Source organism: Silurus meridionalis, chromosome 6 (genome assembly GCF_014805685.1).
Source record: "Silurus meridionalis isolate SWU-2019-XX chromosome 6, ASM1480568v1, whole genome shotgun sequence".
Taxonomy (NCBI): Eukaryota; Metazoa; Chordata; class Actinopteri; order Siluriformes; family Siluridae; genus Silurus; species Silurus meridionalis.
This window is the reverse complement of record NC_060889.1, coordinates 18,855,837-18,878,439: the sequence shown is the minus strand read 5'-3', so window position 1 is coordinate 18,878,439 and position 22,603 is coordinate 18,855,837. Positions and strand designations below refer to the sequence as shown.

At 37.1% G+C, this 22,603-nt stretch overlaps 1 protein-coding gene across 1 annotated transcript in view; it reads left to right on the top strand.

Annotated features, from left to right (window-relative positions):
• Positions 1 to 5,992: 5,992 nt before the first annotated feature.
• The window catches only part of slc8a4b (solute carrier family 8 member 4b), a 58,871-nt gene continuing 42,260 nt past the window's right edge, over positions 5,993 to 22,603 (top strand). The window contains exons 1-2 of the mRNA XM_046851921.1: positions 5,993 to 6,447; positions 7,190 to 7,330. The gene's annotated coding sequence lies outside the window, so the exon portion shown is untranslated. The remainder of the gene's footprint in view (positions 6,448 to 7,189; positions 7,331 to 22,603) is intronic.

Genomic DNA, 22,603 nt, shown 5'->3' with positions numbered 1-22,603 from the left:
TCACTCTCCAGTGTTCTGTATTGTTGAAAGATTTATAATTACTCTCTTGATGTCACCCAAATGAGGATGGGTTCCCCTTTTGAGTCTGGTTCCTCTCAAGGTTTCTTCCTCATTACATCTAAGGGAGTTTTTACTTGCCACAGTCGCCACGGCTGCTCATCAGGGATAAATGCACACCAATCACCGTAACTCTTAAATTCTGTAAAGCTGTTTTGAGTCAATGTCTGTTGTGAAAAGCGCTATAGAAATAAACTTGACTTGACTTGACATTGTCTCAAAGCAGTTTTACAGAATTTAAGAGTTGAGGTGAATGGTGTGTATTTATCCCTAATGAGCAGCCATGGTGACTGTGGCAAGTAAAAACTCCCTTAGATGTTATGAGGAAGAAAGCTTGAGAGGAACCAGAACTCATGAGATGTACTACTCAATTCTGTTTCCTATGTAATGCACTGCACATGAGCATGATCGAACGACTCGAACTATTGAGTAGAGAGGGGTAAACTAGTCAATTCTGTTTCCTGTTCACAAACTACCACGATTTTGCAGTGCTCACTGCAAACTTGTGGTAGTTTGTGAAGTAACCATGCCAATGAAACCCTGCAACTACTGACATGCGTTCTTTTCTGCGGAAGTCCTAAAGAGCAATGAATTATCATATTTTTTTCTTTCTTCATTTTCTCCAAGAAAATTAGCTTCCTCATTATCTTTCTCGATTTTGTCAGGTTCTTCACTGGGACACCTCTTTCAAAAACAGATAACTTTATGATAGATTTTTAGACACCAAACTGTACTCCATTCATTACCCTAGAAACATTCAGAAGTCGCTAGATTTTCTGTTTTCATCCAAATTATGTCATGATCACGAGAAAACATTGAGGTCATGAGAAAATGAAGTCGTGATGACAAAAAACCCACAAAAAACCCAACTCTTGTTTTGTAAAGGCCGCGAAAAGTTTAAGTCTTGATCACGTGTAAACGACTCTTGTTATGTCAAGGTCCTGAGAAAATGGCCTCGTACGACTTGACATGCCTGCCACATGTCCACTAAACCAAGCAATGTGATTATTTATCGTCTAATAAAACCTTTGAATCTGTAAAACTGTGCAATATTTCTTATATTTGATGTTTTTCTGTCTATTGTGCTTTCTATGTTTATACATTTCAGTACTGTCATGTTTGCTGTCTATTTGTTACCTGTCTTGGCTGTTATTTGTTATATATTACAATTGCACATCGTAGCTTTTGGAGAAACACATTTTCGTTCTCCTTTGCACTTTGTCGGTTGGCTGAATGACAAAGTTCACACTGACTTGACTTTTCAGCAGCCTTGTTCCCTGTTTCGCAGCCCAACCCTGAAGCTACATTCACTTTTTTCTGGGTGAAAGATGTGCTAAAGATCCACAAGGCAACAATGCAAATAATACACAACAAATACGCTGGGTACAACAATGAATCAAAGCTTAACATCTCTATTCAGTACATTATGCTGTATTGATACAAATAAGAGAAAATCTGAGGTTTGACACATTTGAAGGGACACTTACAGAATTTAAGAATGTCTGTATTGAAACATTTGATGCACAGTTGCTCATTTGTGTTGTATTTCCCTGTGTGATTTTAATGCTGCAGTTTCACTGGAGGCATGAGGTTACATTGCTTGCAGACTTACAACAGCATTTAACAAGGGAGGCAATTTCAGCGATCTCTATATTCAATGATAACTTTAAGGTTTTGGTTGCTTGTCCACTGTAGCACATTCCACATTTTGCCTCCCACCATATTCCAATGGCCTACTAATGAAGTATTGGACTCAAAGCTCCAGAATGCAATGCAGCTATGCATGTTAGAGCAGTAATTCAGCTCGGCTAGTACTCTATAAGATAATGTGAATGATGATGTTGTGTTAGTACGTAACTTGAACCATTATTTCATGTGTCTAGCCAATCATTTATTAATGTATATTTATATATAGTTAGTACAGATCAGTTTAGTCAGTTAATATCAGAATGCCTTACAAGCTGACAAAGATTCTCTAGCAGCCTGATTATTTGCACATTTATCTGAATGGAATATTACACATCTAATATTTACATTGTACACTTTGAAGGACTGTAACAAAGGTAAACAAACGACAAAAAAATTCCCCTTTTCCTCAGTGTCCACTTGGTGTCACTATATGACAAGGCCCACAATGCTAAGATTACTCAGTTCACGAAATGAGAGTCTGCGCCTTCAATTCTCAATCTTTATTCTTAATTAGACCATGCAGGCTATTTCAGTCACCATTACTGGGATTAATGGTTACATTAATTTTACTTCCTTTTATTTATTCTTTCTTTCCTCTTCATTTATTTTGTGCAATAACTGCCATTCCCCTTTACTGCTATTTTGCCCCATTGTTATCTTTCATATACGAGTAAATGACACATGACTGCTAATTTGTCAGTTGTAATGATATCAATATTCTTTTGCTGTACAATATGCAACTCATCATAATAATGCAAAAAGAGGATTTTCTTGCTCTCACACAGATTCCTGAAAACAGAAACCACTGGCTATTCATGTCCTGGGCTGCACACTTTAGACTTTTTTACAAATCTGCTGCTCCATGTCCATGTCCCAAAGACAGGCTATTTTTTGTCTATGTAACTACAGACTTTAGTTTCTGTGGTTAGTTAATGTAGCTTGAGCTGTAGAGGTGGAACACTCTTCTCTCTCTCTCTCATGTGTCTGCAGTCTGTGGTTGAGCGCAAAGCTTGCGATGTTCACTGCTTTTAGACACATGCAATTATCAGGCATTTATACACATACGCAGCCTGCCTCACCCTTCCAGAGGGTAGCCTTTAACGCAGATATTTCTGGATATAGTGGCAGACGACCCACCTACTGCTGAGTCCATGCTTACGGCAGCTGCGAAATCTGACCTGCTCCATTATTTTAGTAAAAGGCTAGCACTTAGTGCAGAAAACTGTCAAGCTGAATTCAATGTGTGTCAAGTTGGCTTTTGAATGCGTCAAAGACTTGTCATTATTTAAGACATAAACTTGAAGAGAACATTATAACTAATTTATTCATATTAGAGTAAACCCATAATAAGACCACGCCTACTAAGTACACTAGACTAAACTTGCTCACTGCTGGTTTAAAATTTAAGGCTGCAAACAGGTTCTTGTAGGTTCCACCCAGTAGGACCTCCATCCATGTTCTTATAAGATTACAGGGAGAACTCCATAGCTCTTTCTGTCTTTTTGTCTTAGCCTATGTCATTACCTTGCCTCTTTCCATTTCTATCTCCTCCTTCCTTGGTGTGTCGTTTATTGTGGTAATGTGGTTTCATATCCTCACATGTGGCCCATGTGCAATGGAGTGTATTTAGCCATCACATCCTGCTGTAATGAAAGGGTGGGTGGATTGCTAGATGGGAGTTATTTCACCACCATGGATGCTATGTGTATTTGATGGTATGATATCTTTAGCCATTCAGATGAAATGTAGTATTACCAGCTGTCTTGTGAGGCAGGTAGATTTGCATGTACCCATAGAAGATGGCAGAACATCTGGCAGCAAAATCCTTAAACCTTTGTTCTTGTTGTCATACGTAAATAACATTAAATGTGAAGGAAAAGCATTGGCGCTTCGTTGCCTGGATCATATAACCATAATAATATGAAATACAATTTGTACAACATTTTTTCATATTTGAATGATTGTAGCTCACTATACAGTTGGGGTGTGAACTTTTACATTGACATTTTACATGTCAGTTCATAAGGCAATGATTTTTTTTTTAAATGATACCACTTTATCTGCGGATTCAGTGTAATTTCCTCTGATCGAAATGTGACCAACTTTGTTCAGAATTTGTTCCAGGTAAACTCAAAGTAAAATCACCTTGTTAATCTAGTTACATAAGTTTACAAATTTATTCATTCACATTCATTATTATTTACCACCAAAATGTACATTGTTCTCTATCTTTTTTTTGTGTGTTAACAATCCATATTAATACGTCACTAGCTGACTGCCACACGTATAACATACAATCACATGCTGCCTTGAGTCATTTCAATCATTGCCTGTTAAATTAATGTATCAGTTCAAATTGTGATATGATTACACACCTTTTCATTAGACATCTTTTGTATGACTCAAATGTGTATGGATATTAAAACTGAACATAAAACACCAAGCCAGGCTTGTTTGTGTGTCCGCAGGCGGTGCTTGTGCGTGTGGTGCAAAGCCTGTTGAAGTGGAAATAATTGTAATCCATTCATCATTGATTCTTAAGCTATTACCTTAGGTCTAATTGTGTGATACAAGCACCTTCCAGGCTGAAGTTTATAGGTTTAGTCAGGTCATTAATCCCAATAACGTAAGTCACACTTCACAATTAATCATGCCTCTTGACAAACCTGATCAATATTCTCTTAACGAGGGCATTTTAACTACTGTTTTGGGATCAGCACAATTTGACCAGCAGAACAGGACCTAGCTGTTTCAGCAGCTAATATGAATCGCAACACTTAATGGCAGTTAACATAGAAATGTATTGGTGCCAGTAGTATAATAGAGCCACATTTATGCACTAGCTGTTGAGGCGAGTTAATTTTTAAATAATTACAGTTTGACCGCTGATACACATTTTAGCAGCATTTACTGTGCTTTATTCCACTGGCACAATATACCAGTACTAAAAAGGGAGAGAAATGAATGCCAAGGACTTTATTCAGATAATTGTCACTGATCTATTTTTGCCAATTTCTGACTGGTTATTCAGTCCTCACAGGCAGGTTGTCTCTGATCTAATAGCCCATAAGGTTTGGGCCACTTTTCTGCATTATGTTTCCCAGCTGGATGGAGCCATAATAGCCAACTCAAATCAAAGGGTGAGGAAACATGCCCTACAGAGTCAAGCTGCCATGTTGTAGCCTGGATCTACTGCATTCGTTTTTCTCAGAAAACACATCCTGGCACAATATATAAGATGGTATGTCACCTAAAACACTTACTATTTTATTAAGTTATAGACTACAGTTGCATGTGATATTTTGTTTAAAGCTGTACTAAATGTATCCTTTAATTAATCCATTAAAGCTGGTAACAATAGATCTGAATGATCAATAATCATTTGCATTCACAATACAAATTTTCCAACTTAGGATACTAGGTTGGCTGGCCTAACAGCATGCACTAATCGGTTAACATTGGTACACAAGGTGTGCTGTGGTTCCTGGCAGCAGGTCCTTTAGGTACAGCATGTTGTGAGTTGGCCTCTATGAATCAGACTTGTTTGTCCAGCACATCCAACAGATGCTCTGTCTCATTGAGATGTGCTAAATTCGGAAGCCAAGTCAACACTTAATTAGGTATAGATTTCGAGAAATTGCTTTGTAAATATATTCTATGTCTTGACAGGTGCCACTGTAGCAAGATAATCCACATTGTTCATTGCTTGTCAATGGTTTTACTGTTGTGTTTAACCTGACATTAACCATTTATTTAGTTCTTGCTTCTACCTTTGGTGTTTGTCATTTGATTTTGTTCAAGTATTTGTTTTATTAATAAATAAATAACAAATACAATTGTAACAAAAATAAAACGATATTTCAAACTATCAGTCAACTCTATTACCCCTGGATATAAACGTGGGTGAATGTGTTTGTGCATGTTCTCCTACATATAGGTTATATGCCAATCTCTCAAACAATGTTTCCTGGATAAGCTCCAGATTTGGCCCAGTGTTGACAAATACATCACCCTGTTAATTAATCAACCATAATTACCAGTGAAAACCTCACCACAGCAAAACCATGGGTTTACCAATTACTGTAGAGTTGATAACCACAGCCATCATGAGGTGTAGAATCATCAGCATCATAGTGAAATTCAATTAACTTTCAGTCATTAGCATTTTTTATGACGTAATACAATATCTGAAGTTAAGGTCCCGCCCCATCTCTATTCACACTAGGCAAAATGATGCTAACGGAAAACACACTCTCTCTCTCTCTCTCTCTCTCACACACACACACACACACACACATCTCCCACTCCGTTCAGTTTCAGTGTCTGCAGTTCCTGATTCTCTTCTCTGAGCTTGAAGCTCTCCAAGGCACAGGCATTTGCATAAGTTATTATCGGCTATAAAGGAGCGACAGGAGCGTTCACTCAGCTGATGAAGGAGACAGGCTGAGCGCGTAATTCGCATCGAGAGGGTGCCGTAAATTATTCTCAGAGTCTGCGATCGATTCTGAATCGGATGAGAATCCTTTTTTTTTTGCCCTACTGCTTCATACCGTAGTGTTCGGGAAACTAGCTCCAGATAACTAAAGCCATGGACCCCAACAGCGTGCGTTTCCTCTAGAGACAGCAGGACCCGAACCGACAGACAGGTGCATCCCTCACCTCGGAGCTCTCCTGTGGATTATCTCTGACCTGATTCAGTGGGTAGGTCAAACGCATGGATTGCATAATATGTGCACATTAGACTACAGCCAGCATCATAGCATTAGGATGTTTAGGGAAAGGAGGTATACTAGGAGTCACATACCAACAAGAACTTCCTTTTCATTGACAAGTGTTTGTATCATATATTGAGGAAAAAAGCAACCTTTTTTTTTTTCGGTGCACTACTATGGAAACAGCAACAAGGGTTGTAGCCCTTTCTTATGGTACCCTCAATACTATTCTTTTTGCATGTGTGTCTTTAAAGCTTGTAAAAAATAATAAAGATTATATATTGAAGGAATAAAGGATGTCCCATTACGAGTACCGCAGCAACAAATGGGTACTTTTCATTCCACCAGTGTGGACTAACTAGGAGTTAATGAAGCACTATACCTGATTGCTCTTATTTCGGCTCACTAAATGTTAACATTGACATTTAATCGGCATGTCATTACGAGGGTTGAAATGTGATTTGGGATCATGGCTGTGATGGACCTGTTGTTGTTTGATTGCCCTTTCAGATAGAGACAGAATAATCTTTAAAGTAAAGAGTTGTATATATGCTCTATTTTAATACAGCAATAATGAAGAATATTGTAAATGATCATGAGTACAATTAAGGAAAAACGTGTCAATAGGACCCAAGTTATAAATAGTTTATCAGATCCCGTCATGACATAATTCAGTGGAAAATTAGGAACTCTTGTTCTCTTAGCGACAGTAATGTATTTGTGTGTTGCAGGTTAAGGAAGCCTACCTATTGACAGAGAAAGAAATTCCAGCCATGACTGTCTAGCACCAGGTTTCTGTCACCAAGTCACCAGATAGACCACAACAAAGCCATTACCTTGTGGAACTTTGGTTTCTGTCAGACCAGCAGTGGGTAAGCACTTCTAGCTTTACAAGGCTGCATTGTAAAAAAACTCCTTACAATGCAGCAGCTAAGCAATAACACAATATTACCACTATACAGCATAAATAATATGTATATAAAGAGGAATTACAGTCCAGTCATCATGGTAATTGTGTGTCATTATCTTAGTTATACACAAGAGAGCAAATGGTGAATTAAAAAAGGTAACTGCATATAATCTAAAGCATGGCACTATATTTGAGTGAAAGGGCAGCATGGGCATGTATGGCTAAGCGTAGAGATAACTTGTTGATCTTTAATAATAACCTGACTCCCAGTGACCCAGCAGCAGCATGAGTTCAATTCAATTCAATTCAATTTTATTTATATAGCACTTTTAAAAAATTGACATTTTCTCAAAGCATTTACAGAGTTAAAGAGGTTATAAAGTTGTATAAAAGAATGTATACATTTAGTGGCTATAAGTTTGTTCCTTATAATTTTGGGTTTATCCTTGATGTGTGCAGCCATATATATATATATATATATATATATATATATATATATATATATATATATATATATATATATATATATGGCTCTTTATACAACTTTATAACCTCTATAAGCCTAAATATGGCCTGTTATACAGTGTATCATAGTACCATAAACAAAGGGAGACAAAACATCAAAATGAATAGAAAACAGTTGCATTACAGGCTTAGAAGTGCATAAGCATGCAAACCACACAGAGTCTGGTGATGTCTGTGATAGTTTAATAATACAGACTTTAGGCAGGCAATGACTGCATAGGATTCACAATCAAGTACTCAACATTGACATTTCACTTAATATTATGTTACAATTTGGACAATTTCTTTTGGTCCCTTACAACAGGGAGACTGTGTATAGAAGAGCTGTGGCCGTCACGTACGCAAATCGCAAAGTAAACCTGACATTCTGCACCATAACTGGATTCTTTCATTTACAGTGTGCTGAGAAACAAATAGCATAAATGTAAAAGTTAGCACTATCCAATTGGATTGCTCTGTGTATTTTTTTCACTTTCCAAAAAATTACTTGAACTTTGTGCTATCATGTGTGAAATTAATTTTGAGGTTTCTACTGACCACTAGACATATTTCTTTTGCTCCAGTGGATTTTTCCTTATGGTCTGGTAATAGGCTGCAGTTTGCTTTATGTGAAGGATTTATTTAGTGTTTCACACATCTCAATCATGGGACTGTCAAAATTCTGATGACCCAAAATCACTACAGATAGTAACTATTTCCCCTCACCCCTGTACCTTTCTGCTTTTTTGTCAAGTCTCCACTTATCACCCTCCAGCGCTTTCCACTCGTGCTGTCACACACTTTAGATTTTCCCAATCCACAGTGGAATTGAAGTCTGACCTGCATTACGCAATATATTCAGTACTCTGCACTGATGACTCTGGTATCAGGAAGAGACATGCATCCATGCACGCTGATGTGTGTGTTGGTGCGTGTGTGGGCCAGTGGGTCTGTAGTGCCTGAAGCAGATCCTCTCTTAATGACTGGATTAAAGAGGGATCAGAAAAAGATACAAAGCCTTCGTAGGAGGATGGCTTGTAAAAACATTTCTCTGACCTTTCTATGGGTTTCTTCTTTTCTTTTATTTGATTGGTCCATCGAGTTGTCCACGTAGACTCCAGACTAGAACTTCACATATGTGAAACAGCTACATTTGTTTATTCATGACCTCATATGAAAATATACAGGACGACAAATCTCTGTACCCATTTTTGAAAACTATGGCAAAACCTATGCTTTAAATTAACACACAACAGCATAAAAGAAGGTGAACTTTTAATCATTTCTTTCATGTGTGGCAATGACACGTCATAAAATTTATTTTCTTGAGCACAGTGCAGGTAGCATAGTAATCGCAGGCTAGTCTAAATGATATTAAAAAGATGGTTATGTTGAATGAAAACGATAACTCATACTAGGTGTTTGATATAACTTTAGCCTACACCTATAGTCTAGTGAGAGGAGTATGGACATTAGTTAATAAGTTTCAAAACTAACATGTTTAAAACCTACTTTTCTATTATTAATCCAAGTTTTATTTTATTTTTTTCATAGTGTAGCTCTAGTCAGTAGCTTCAGCATGCTATTGTTGATGATGAATGGATCTAGCTTTGTTAAGTACTACTTTTTTAGTAAAAACCCTGGAATATGCTTGGGTCAAATGAAAGCTAAACTTGATTTAATGCCTATTAGAAACTCCTGATTGTGCAATTATCATGATTAGGACTTAAATTGTAATTGTATTAAAGGGCCTAGCTGAGACAGTATCTCTTTGCACTTGGAAAACGTGGACCTTCACAAATCCAGCTCCAGACTATGGTAATATAAAAATGTTCAAATCACACAGACACTGAATCACTCCGCCTCAACTGTATCCATAGTTTGTGAGCATGTGGATTCTGTAATATTTTCTGACTTTTTTATTTAAATTTGTGCATCAGAATAACCCTTTGATTGGAAGATGGATTTTTCATGCCAGAAATGAAATGAACTGTGAATACACTCCACAGGTTTTTCTTCATTAAGCTTTTAAAATTTGCAGAAATTTTATTGGAGCCAATGCCAAATTTTTCATTAATATGGCAACAGTGCCAGGAAATGTATGCACATTCTTATTTGGCCTGCAGGGAGAAAAGAAGTAATTAAAATAGATGGCAGGAGGAAATGGAGCTTGGCTAAGGAAGGCCTGCATTACAGAATGACTTGTCAGTACTGCAGCTATCATCATTCAAACATCACTAAAGCCAGCAAACCTAGTTAAGGTTTTGTGTGGGGTTGCATCAGTGTTCTGCAATGGTAGATAAATCATACAATTCTGTGATTAAAAGTTAAATACACATAGTTGCTCTAAAGAATATCAGTATTTCACACACAATCAACAAAACTAATCTTGAAATCAACTGCTGAACTGAATTTGTGTTTAGTTTAAACTTTATATTCCTATGTTTCCCACAATGGTATCCAACTACTTGCTGATTTTTTGCACTAGTGGGATTTTAACCGTTTCTTCATTTCTACTGAAAGAGACTGATGCAGCAGCACTTCACCTCCACATCTATAAACAGATTTCAGAATGTTGTCTTCTCATACAGTAGCTCACTAACTAGGTGAGCTGAGTATCTACTATAACTTGCATGCAACTGCATCATCTAGGTAGTTTTCACATATTTCTTAGGTGAATATTCAGACTTAGGAACATTTGAGCCCAATTTTTGATGAACATTTGTTATTTCCAAGAATCTCTTTGTCATGGTCCATGCTGCTTCAACCAAACAGTGTGTTTCACATCAGGTGTAGAAGCTATTGATGCTCAGGTTTGCATGCAGAAGGTTCTGTTTTGTGTACTGTTTCTACTTTTTTGATGGGGAAAGAGTTGTTATTGTTTTCGATGTAGAAAATTTGACTTTCAGGTCTTGTGCACTGCTGTTATCTTACATTTTCTGTTGTTAGTACTTTTAGAAAAATCACAGCTTGTGCTGCCTGCATGGGTAAAAACGTCTTATACAAGAACAACTCCTGGTCTGCTGGTATTTCTTCACAATGACATGCCCTGCATCCTGACATTTGAGTGTTAGTACTACAGGAAAATAATAAAAACTACTCCTCTTGCCTACCATTTTGTAGACCTGAGTGCACAAAAGTGATGCATAGAAGTGCTCAATCAAGACATGGTTTGAAAGAAATACTTCTATGTGAATGAAAGCCTGCAATTTTAGGCCCCTCCACCAAAAAGCACAAATCTGCTTCTGAAAACCCATTTAACTGCCTTGTGTGGACACTGTGGACATCTGCACACTTCCTATGGAAATAACAATGATACAGCACCAGATAAGAAATTAGCACATGCAAAAGTATGCATATTGCATTTTTTTTCTGGGTGGAGATTTCCTTCAACTCAGTGTGTAGTAAAAAACAGTTAAGTCAGTTGATAGACAGGAAGGACCTACAATCTAAATATCTGTCTATCTGTCTGTCTGTCTGTCTGTCTGTCTGTCTGTCTGTCTGTCTGTCTATCTATCTATCTATCTATCTATCTATCTATCTATCTATCTATCTATCTAGAATAAAGAAAAAAAACAAGTTATGTGAATTGATGAGTTTGCTGTGAATATTTTACTTTTAGACATTTGATAGATAATATTTTGCACGTGTATTTTTGAAGTACTGTGCATTTTTCACAATTCTAATTTATTACAACTCCTGATATACAATAATTGATACTGGGCATCAGTCTGGCAATCAATCTGTAGCTTTGACAAAATATTAAAAACAATTGCAAATGCGAAATCTAAATTTATAAGTGCAACCTAATTTATAATCTAAGTAATAAGTCTGGTCAATAGGACTAGAAAAGCTGATGATTAAAGCTGGCAATGATGGGCACTAGAGGTGAAAGGGGAGCAAAGGTAGGGGAGAAATTATTAAATAGATGTGAGAATGAATGAGGAAGATGTAGAGAACTTGGAGTTGCAGTGCTTTAAAGGCAAGGGAAGAAAGAATGTGATTTGTATAGTGGAGTACAAACAGATAGAGAGGAGAGCAGCAGAATTAAAGTGGTACTATGGGGGCGAGATAAGAGGAAGGACTTTAAGGGATAGAGTGAGGTAAAACAAGAAGGAAGGAGGGTGGATTGATATTTTCTGCCCAAGGTGTACATTCAGGTTGGGTGAAATAGCTGTCTGGTCTTTTAATTAATTCCACTTGAGTCCGAGGACTTGTACAGCTGAACTGCAGTGTTCTCTTACTTATATCTCATGTTCTCAGACAGTTCTGTGTTAGAGACAGGATTGTAGCGACTGACTGGCATGCATGCACACAACATCCAAAACGACTGTCACAGCAGTTAAAGTGAACATATTTGGTTCTAGAGAGAGGATGAAAAACATATTATGAGGAACAGGCTACAAGTCCACAAAGTGGACAAAGTCCACAAAGTGCTCTACACACATGCATCGCTGGACGATTGACACCACAAGCGAGTGAACATGATGATTGTCCTAGTAGGCTTCATCTCAGGTCTGTAAACCCAGTCTGCTTTATGAGAGGCTTTTAGGCAGTGACGTTTAATGATTGGAAACCATGGCGGGGTCTTAAAAATTGATTTGAAGTGGTGGAGATTTGCAGCCAAGGCTGGCAGCTTTCACCTTTCTTTATATAAGCTAGACAAAGCTCAAATTTATGACATACTGCAGTGCAAAGAATCATAAATGTTGAATTAGAGGAATATTTTGTTTCATTGTTTACAAAAATAGATGCCAGTAAACCAGAGATTATAGCTGTTACTGTCCAGTTGCCTCCAAAATGTGTTTTATTGCTCTAGTGTTTTAGAAGATTTTATACATTTAAAGCTGTTTTGAAGTGCATTAATTATATATAAGAAAGGTTTATAGCCACTTAACAAAATATACGCCAAGTACTGTATGGCCAAAAGTTTGTGGACCTCTGACCACAGATTTGGTCCCTTTGCTTTTCTATTAACCTGCACTCATCTGTGAAGGCTTTCCATTAAGTTTTTATAGCATACATGTGGGCATTTGCCCATTCAGCCATAAGAGCATTAGTGAGGTCAGGCAGTGATATTGGTGGAGGTCTGGGGTGCAATGAGCATTCCTGTACATTCCAGAGGTATTCAGTGGAGTTGAGGTCAAGACTCTGTACACTAATATTATTTAAAATCACTCTTGGCAAGCCATATCTTGGCATTGTCACAATGTAACAGGTATAGGGCTACATTTATAGCATTTGGCAGACACCCTTATGCAGAGCAACTTGCAATTATTTACATTTGCAGCATTTAGCAGATTAGCTCAATTTTGTTTTTACAGCTGAACAAGTCCAGCATCTTAACCACTGAGGTACCACTTCCCACATGCATGTTCCAGCATATTTATCTGTCCTGTGCAATAGTGTGATCTAAATTGGTGGGAACAGTTTAGGGAAGGTCCACAGATAGGTGTGGTATATACGTGCCCACAAATCTGTCACAAAGCACCACGGACAAGACTTTGCACACATTTTTGTGTTACACTTCTAAGTCTCCTGAATGTCACAATAAAAAAAATCATTAACCAACTTTAACCAACCCTATACCATGACCCTGTAATTAATTGTTTAAACTGTGCTAGCAGCATATACTGCATTTTCCCCCCTGTATGTCAATACCCTCATCTCTGTACACTTGGTGTACAGCATGTGTGTATATGCATGCATGTGTGTTGTCAGATGAGAGCTTCTCAGCTTCAAACGCACGGGTTAGCATGATCAAAGGCAGCGTTTAGCGCTGTGTGTTGCTATCACATCACCGGCAGCTCCACAATCAGCAGCTCCAATTATAGCTTTCAAAGAGGAAGTTGCTTTCAGTGTCTCTTGCTCTCTGTTTTATTCTCACTGGAGCCTAGTGTCTGGATTATGTGCTCTGCATAGAAAAAAAATCTTTCCTTAATCACATTTCTATGGATATTATTTTTACATGATTCTCCGGTATTAATTCCTGTTTGTAAAAGCTGTCTTGAGAACATGTAGTCTTACACTTGATAAATGATTCTGGCAGGTGGTAGCTCAGTAATCAAGGCTCTGGGTTACTGATCGGAAGGTCAGGAGTTCAAGCCCCAGTATAGCCAAGCTGCCACTCTTGGGGCCCTTGAGCAAGGCCCTTTATCCTCTGTGCTCCAGGGGCACTGTATCATGGCTAAACCCAGCTTCCTGACATCGCTGAGATATGCAGAGACCGAATTTTATTGTGCTGTAACTTACACAAGACAAGTATAAATCACCTTTCTTTCTTAATATCATTTAATTTCTTTGTGCTTGCATAATGCAATTGAAATATTATTCAATTTATTTATTTATTTTTACAATTTTATTAAAATGAGCAATGGGAAAATGAAGATTTTTAACATAGTACAGCAAATAGTGCAAAGAATGGTTCTTTTAAATAAATCATATTTAAAGGATTTTTTTTTAAAAACACTGTTTGCAACCTTTCATTCTTGACAGAGTAAATGGGGACCATGTCCTTTAAACCTTAAACCCTGTTTATGGTGTGACATCAAAACAGCATGGCAGCACAAAACATCAGCAATAAAATAAAACCTTCAAATAATATATACTGTTCATAATCCAAGGTGTATATGTTAAATCAGTGTATTGTATTTTTACTCTGAATATAATAGTGTATATATTGTATATACTGAATATTATAATACAATATTTTTGCTATAAGATCAGTCTGAGGAGTAGAGGAATAGTGCAGATTGAAGGAGGCATTCATGAGGTTAATATATATGGACAAAAGCTTGTGGACACCTGACCACAAGATTCTTGCGTGCATTTTGAACATCCTATTCCACATTTAGTCCCATTTGCTATTATAATAACCTGCTTTTATAAAAGATGTTCTTCTAAATTTAAAGTGTGTTTTGGAGTGTGCTTGTGGAGCTTTGTGCTCATTCAGCCACAAGGGTGTTTATAAATTCAGGTACTGATTTTAGGTTTGGGAGGCCTGGGGTTCAGTCAGCATTCCAGATTATTAAGGTCAGAGCTCTATAACAGGCCACTCAAGATCCTTGTTACTCTTATCTTATTGCTCTGTGCACAGGGGCTTTTCATTCTTAATTTCAGTTCAAGCGAAGGGGATATACAATTGTGTACCTCCAACTTTGTAGGTACTTTGTAAGTTTGTAGAAGAAGCACATATGGCTGGAAATATCAGGTGTTCAATACTTAGTCTATAGAGAATATATTTCTTGTATAATCTTGATTTGAAATCACTTGAAACCACTTTAAAACAGACATTTAAATTCACCAGTCTGAAACCTTTTGTGTATTGATCAGTAAAATTGTAGGGGACAGGAAATTGCAAATTCTGTATTAAAATCAAAATAAATATTCAAATCTCAGTCGTATTATACTTGATTTGTCCCTTCTCTTTTAAAAAGTAAAGATTGCTCTCACGGTTAGCGATGAGGGAACTGAAAGTATCACACACAGGACTTTCTATTCCTTTGTGGCTTTTTTTTTTGTTATGCTGTGTGGTAAATTTTCTGTGTATTTTTCTAAACATTGTGGTACAATTTGTGAGATAATACATAACACTGTGCTTACTTATACAGATTGTGAAACAACAATTCATTTGTTAAAATGTTGAAAAAATGGGATTATGTAACAATTAGAACAAATCACTGGATATCATAATCAGAATCAGGTTTATTGGCAAAGTGTGTTGACACACACAAGGAATTTGGTTCCAGCTGTTAGTAACTCTTAAACTACAGACATAAATAACACTATACATTCGGCTTGGACTATACAAGACAAAACAGACAAGCCAAGACAAAAACAGACAATGTGAGACAATATAGACAGTATGAGTAATTAATAGAAATAAAGATTATATGACAGATCAGTACATAAAGTATATATATAGTGCAAATAACAGTATTGTGCATCAGGTACGGTAAAGAGTTTACTTTAGAACTTTGTACAATATACAGCTGCAATAGTGTGTGTAACATATACGTATGATATCGAGGTCAAGATAACACATGAAATCCAGAATTCATGTTCACTTTGCTTTTAAAGGTTAATCATAGCAGTCATGTTTAACATATTGAGAAGGTTTTAGGGGGATTTAAAATAAATGATTTTTTTTTAGGTTTGATAAGAAAAGTAATGACCGCCAAGCATGCTTCTAGCCCCCGGTTTGATCTTTGTTACCCTCAAAGTGAGTTTTTAAAAGAGATTTTGCATTATGTGGTTGATTGATGAATGAAACCATTATTGTGGTGTGTGACAATTGTACAGCTAATAGTTGTATTATCCAAAGAACAATATTGCGGCAAGATTCAGTTGTAAGCTAGGATGTGGTTGCAAATTCTTTAGAGCTTATTCTGTAGCTGGGGAGATGTGATTACTGAGGGCGTTAAGCTCTTTTCTGATATGATTACTGAGTGAATGGCTCAGTGATATGCTGCGTTCTGTGGTGGAACAGATTTGCTTCTGGTGCTTGGTGAGCCAGTGGTGCCAGTGAGTCATTTCATTTCAGCAGGATCCAATACTGCCCTTTCCTTTCTGAAAAATAGAGGTAGAGAGAGAGAGAGAGAGAGAGACAGAGACAGAATTGCATGTGCATTCACATGAAGGACAGAAGACCGACATAACCTTTACTTTTTTCTCTTACAAATTTAAGGAAATTTGAAGTTATAAAATGAAAGCAGCCTTCTGCACTAATCTACCTGCCCTTTCAGTTGATCTCCATTTTGTCCAATTTAGCCTTTCTCTATTTTAATATTACTACATGCCTGTGTAAATATATCCCTCTTCAATGCTGTTTTAAGAATTAAGGATTCGATTTGTGTTAAGCTCCCAGATTTTTTAAATAGGAATCCTGTGGTTTATTCTGTGGCACCTAACCCACTGAGTCTGTGAAGTAATGCATTCATATAAAAAAAGCAATGTATAATACGTATATGGTGAAAAGTTTGTTGACACCTGACCATCTCACACTTTGGGTTTTTACCCAAACTATTGCCACAAAGTTAGAAATGTAAAAGTGTCCTTTACCGGAACTTAAGGTCCTAAACATGTTCCTGAGGTAAGTGCCACCTGCTGTATTTTTGGGCAGGTTAGGATGTACATAGGTACGGAAGTTGTTTTGTTTTGGCACCGTCGCTGAGTCCACCTCTGTGATTCACTGTTTTAAGCTCATTGATACTGGCTGTTTGTTGTTGTTTTGTTGTATATAGTCCTGTCTCTTATGCATGTACATTTGTATTATACACCAGAATGTAAAGTAAAACAAAAAGCCAACACTTGGTTATGTCCTTTCTTACAACATCCATCACAATAACACCATATGTTACTTTCCCTACCCTAGACTTACTAAGGGGAACGTAACACATAAGAACAAAAAACTTGTTCTGCGAGAGTTATTAATGAATTGTTTTAGGGAGATGATTAAGGCCTTGTTCAACAATCTAATAAAAAGTTTTTTTTCAGAAAAAGTGTCAGTTATTATGAGAGCTACATCTGGAATAGTAAGATCAATAAGAACATATGAATGTAATGGCCGAGTGTCCACAAACTTCTAGCTATAAAGTGTATATTATACATTTATAATATTTTATAATATTTTATATTAAAATATGAAGACCCAGAGATGATGACGATGATGATGATGATGATGCTTATGATGATGATTATTATTATTGTTTTATTATTATTATTATTTAGGTTTTTTTTATGTTTTTATATTCAGTTGCTATTCGATTAAATCAAACCCAAACAGTCTGGCTTTCTATAATTGAAACGTCAGGAAATTCAAAATAAATGAATAGTGTAATAACTATACCTTTTTCTTTCTCCATCTCCAGCACTACTACCTCTTTCACAGTTCCACTGTAATAAAAATAATAATAATGTCTACATCCTTTCATTTACGAAGTTGTATTAGCACTTTGTGAAAGAGTAAGAGGCACTTCACAGTGCTTTTGGAACATCAGTAATCAATAGCTATGGTTGCCATATGGTCTGGGCTTGTGTCTGGCTCACGTCTGAAAGAAAATAGTTGATCAGTTTATCTTATCAGTGCTTAGGGCTTCAGGGATTACATTACATTTGCAAAGCTAATCATGCTCAGAGTAAACCAACTGGTTAATGTCCAGTTATTGTGTAGCTCTTATATGGGCTATGAATTTGACAGAAAAATATAAATAAAATATAGAATAAAATATAAATGCAGAAAAATGAGCACACTGATATCGTATTAACTTGTGGTTGATACAGAATTTAATGAAGGCACTCATTATTCATCATGTTTTGATAAAACATTAACCTCCTAAGCCCTGAGCTTTGGCTTGGCTTGCATTTTAGATTTCTTCCAGTTATTTGGGGTTAGGAAGAACCAATGATTATAATAAACATATATTTTCTTTGAACATGAAGCTCTTCTTGGAAAAAAATGATGTCACTTATGTGGACACTCGGTCTGTATCTACAGAAAACAATAAAGACACCATTGTGCACAATGTCCACGTATGTGGACACCCAGATCGTAGGAGGTTAAAGTTACACATGTACTACATTGGCTGGTGAATACAACATATGATTAATTTGTTTTTCCTCTTTTGTGTAGTTATATTGCTCTCTGTGTGGCAGTTTGAAATTACAGTGCCGTCTAGTTGAAACGAATTTGCACTCTTTCTAGACAAGTAGCCTGAATGTGGTTTAATGTTCCTGAGAACTGTACTAGGAGTTGATAATCATGGCCTGCTGATGTACCTGTAGTTTCTAATGATAGCTCATTGCTAAGGCTGTTCCATATACCTGTTGTCACCAACAGACACACACACACACACACACACACACACACACATTTATGCACTTTTCCTCTGTCTTTCTCCTGCTGCGTTGCCACCTGCTTGTTTGTTAGCGCAGGGTCATCTAGGCCATTGCTCTCTTTTCCTGTCCAAACACACTCAGGATCAGTGACTGATGAAGGTCACATTGACTGTGCTGACTTCAGTGGCTGTTCTCTAATTAGTGAGCATCCAGATTAATAAGGATGAGTCATTGCTTTTGAGATTCTAATACTGACCTCAGGCCTGTTTAAATAAAATAAAAAACTTAAAAACACTTTATATTTTGTGTTCTTTGTTTACAAGCCAGGCTGGGAAATTTGCTTCTCAATTTTTGGATTTGCATTAACACTATTTTTCTTTGTTTTTTAAAAACCTTTTGTCTTTTTTATTTTTTGCTGTTTTGTCTCTCATTACTTGTCTCATTTGCTGGTAATGGGATGTGTAGGTAGACTAACTATGACCCATGAACTCATTAACTCTTGTGAATGTGCCATCATTGTTACCTTGTAAGCACACACTTGAAACACCCGGATACCTCATTTTGCACACACTCCCCCATGCTAAGACCTTTAAAGAATATCATATATGTTCATGAATATTAGATACGTCTATGAAGCAACAGGTGACCTGTTCTCTGAAGTTTATCACTTTATCATCTCGCTAACTAGAGGATCTAGCATAATTGGGTGGTTTCTATTACCATATCGTGCACTGTTTGGATTAGGTTGAGCTTGGAGGCAAAGCTGTGTGCTATTGACATTGGCACTAGCATCTTAAGGACACTGTTTTTGACTTTGAGATCCTGACTGTGCAGTGATGCCTATGTCGCTGTAACACGCTTGGCTGGCAGATTTAGACACTGGCTCAGAGTCAGAGACAGCTGTGATCCCTCCCAAACCCTGCAACTTAAATAGCAGTCTAGTTGCAAATGTCCACATTCAATGATGACCGATAAGCATAATATAAAGCTCAGAAAACCATTTAAAAAGAGATAGATCACTGGCTAGCCCTTGCACCTTATCAGAAAAGCACAATGATGCTTTGTTTACCATCATGTGTGAGAGATACTTCCAGGCTAATAATAATAGCTGAGCTGCTAAATTCTACTGGTATCAGCAGCATCTAAGGGGGGGCCTGTTGGCCCCTGTCATCTTGCAGTCAACACTAAGAGGTTAGCTGAGGCAGCCACTAAAGATGGCAGTCCCTCAAGTACTGAATGGTGAAATGCAACCCACAGCACTAAATGAGCTCTTCTCAAAACAATTGAAAAGAAAATATAGCAGACTTCATTATGTCATAGTTCTATTGACAGCTGTGATGTGTTCTGGCTAATATAATAAATCATTTGTAGGCTTGGTATGTCTGTGTGGCTGCAGTTGGTGCCTTTATTGTTTTGTTGGTGGTTTTAATAGACAAAGTGCCGTGGTTCGATGGTGCACTCCCATCACCAAGACTCAGTAAGGTGTAATTCAGCTCTTGTGAAGAGAAACCATTTTTGACAATTAGTCTGTTTGTTCCAATGCTTGCAGTAAAATAGCTTACATTTTCAGTGTATGCCACACCCATTGCATTGCTGGATACCCAGGATCCTTAATCTAAGTGTAAGAGCAAGATCCTATTAATATCACAGGTGTATGCTGCAAATACTGCAGAACATTACAACACTATGGGTATCTTTTGGATCTCACAGGCTAATCACTGTTGCCTCCAAGGTGGAAGGTCTTAGATGACCTTCCAATTTTACTGAAGTCACTAAAAGGCCCTTTTGATGGGTTAGTGCAGGATTTTAACTTGGAAACTGTGAGGCAATTTACATGCTCTAGAAATGAGATACGTTATGTGACGTTATGTTGAATCTGGTATTTCTGCCCAAGTGTATATTACCCTGTTTTGTGGACCTGTTGACTGACCTTGCATCCTTCAGTAAGGGCTGAGCCTGCAGAATGTTCCTTTCTGTGGTTCGTACCCTATAATATTATTTAGACTGTATGCCAGCCATTTGATTCTCAGACCAACTGTTTATGTGCTATGAAGGAAAGCACAAGGTACGCCCTGGTCTAAGCAGAGGCTAGCAGGGTGCTGTACATCATTATTTTGGTATATACCATACATTTATGTGACTTATTTAGCGGTGTGTCACTTCAAAAAAATCTAGGTACTTCTACCACTGTAGGGATTCTACCAGGTCACATTGATTATTTCTAAGGAGGCCTGTTTCCCCTGACATCATGGCCAGTATAAAATTTCAAGATGATTTCAGTGTTTACTAGTGTCATACAGTACTTCACTATTTGATGTTATTGGAAATTGTGGAAGTCATGTGCAAAGAAGTATACAAGAGTTGCACAACCCCTGACATTAATTTAAGGTTAACAAACTATAGTTACATACCTGACTAGCTAAATGTGAAAATTCACTATTCATCAATAATGTAATGTAGTGTGGTATATCTTTAATTGTCTGACATGAATGCAAAAGCTACAAAAAAGACTTAAAGTCCTTTTAAGTTAAACAAACATCTACCAGCTGTTATCTGGATAATATGATTCAAGCGTTAATACGATTTTCTAATCTCGGGAAGCTTTTTTATGATATTTAGATTATTTTTTAAATTAGTAAATTAGTTAGCTACCTGGGTTCGTATGGGGCTTTTGCGTTTGAAGCCACCATCATCTCAGCCCTGTCTCAACTTTCACAAAATCCCGTATCAGGGACTTTTTTGTCTACAATCAGCATAAGTGTCTTTAATATGCATGTTTTTTTTATTGTCATTGTGATTCTTAATGGACTCTGTCCCCTGAAGCCTCTCTGACAGATACTAGCAATTGTTAGGCCTCATTGGTTTTTGTTTTTTGGAGTCAGCAAGAAGATGGATGTAGTCAATATCTTTAGATGATATCAGGCCTCATAACACATCTGTCAGAACCTGACTTGATGGCATGAACGTACAGGCTGTAAAACTTTTGTTTAGTGTTTGACTCTTTCGTTCCTTTTCACGCTAAGCAGCAGCAGGTGTTTGAGAATTTAATATTTCTAGGACATGATATGTATGTATTGCCTTTTAAAAATCCATTGCTCCTTTGGAACACCAAAATGCTAATGTGACTACTGTTTGTGTGTTGTGTTTGTACACAAATGAAAATAAAATATGCAAAAACACACTTCAGCTGGCACAGCAATACTAAACAAAGAACTTGCTTCCAGATTTAGGTGGTAAAAAGAACAGAACAAGTATTTCAGTATACCAGCATTAACAATTTTCACACCTGAATGTACACTGTGAGAGTGTTGCTCGCATCTCAAGACATTACACCAAGAATAGCGCTGGTGTTGTGTGCTGCCTGGATCTGTCAGAGCTCAGCATAGCAGGTGAGAGGAGAGTTTACCTGACAGTGTACAGGGGTTAGGATCAAGATCTGTGTGTAATACAGGTGTGGGTTTATTTGAGAGTGAGACCAGGTAGAAAGATTTACTTTAAATCATTGTTGAATAGACAGGTGGACAATAATCTTTATCTTCTATTTCTTATCTGATAGAATGATCTGATGGCATGATGGCAACAATCAAGAGTAAATCAGTTTAAGTGAGGAACCTAAGCCAGCAGATCCACACTTTTCTCCATTAGTATATTTGCCTCTGTCTGTTTCCTACCCTGCCCTGTTTAATGCAGTGTGCAATTTTATTCATTATGGCAATATGCTCCATTCCATTGCCTTTACTGGAATAATTAAAACGAAACCCACCCAATCAGTGCACTCTTGATTAAAACATTCTTACTGAAGAGAAGCAATGCTTCTGTCTTGATTAGTATGGATGTTTTTGTTAATTAGCTTGTTGAGTCTGTCTTTAAGTAATGTGTGCTTAAATCAGCTTAA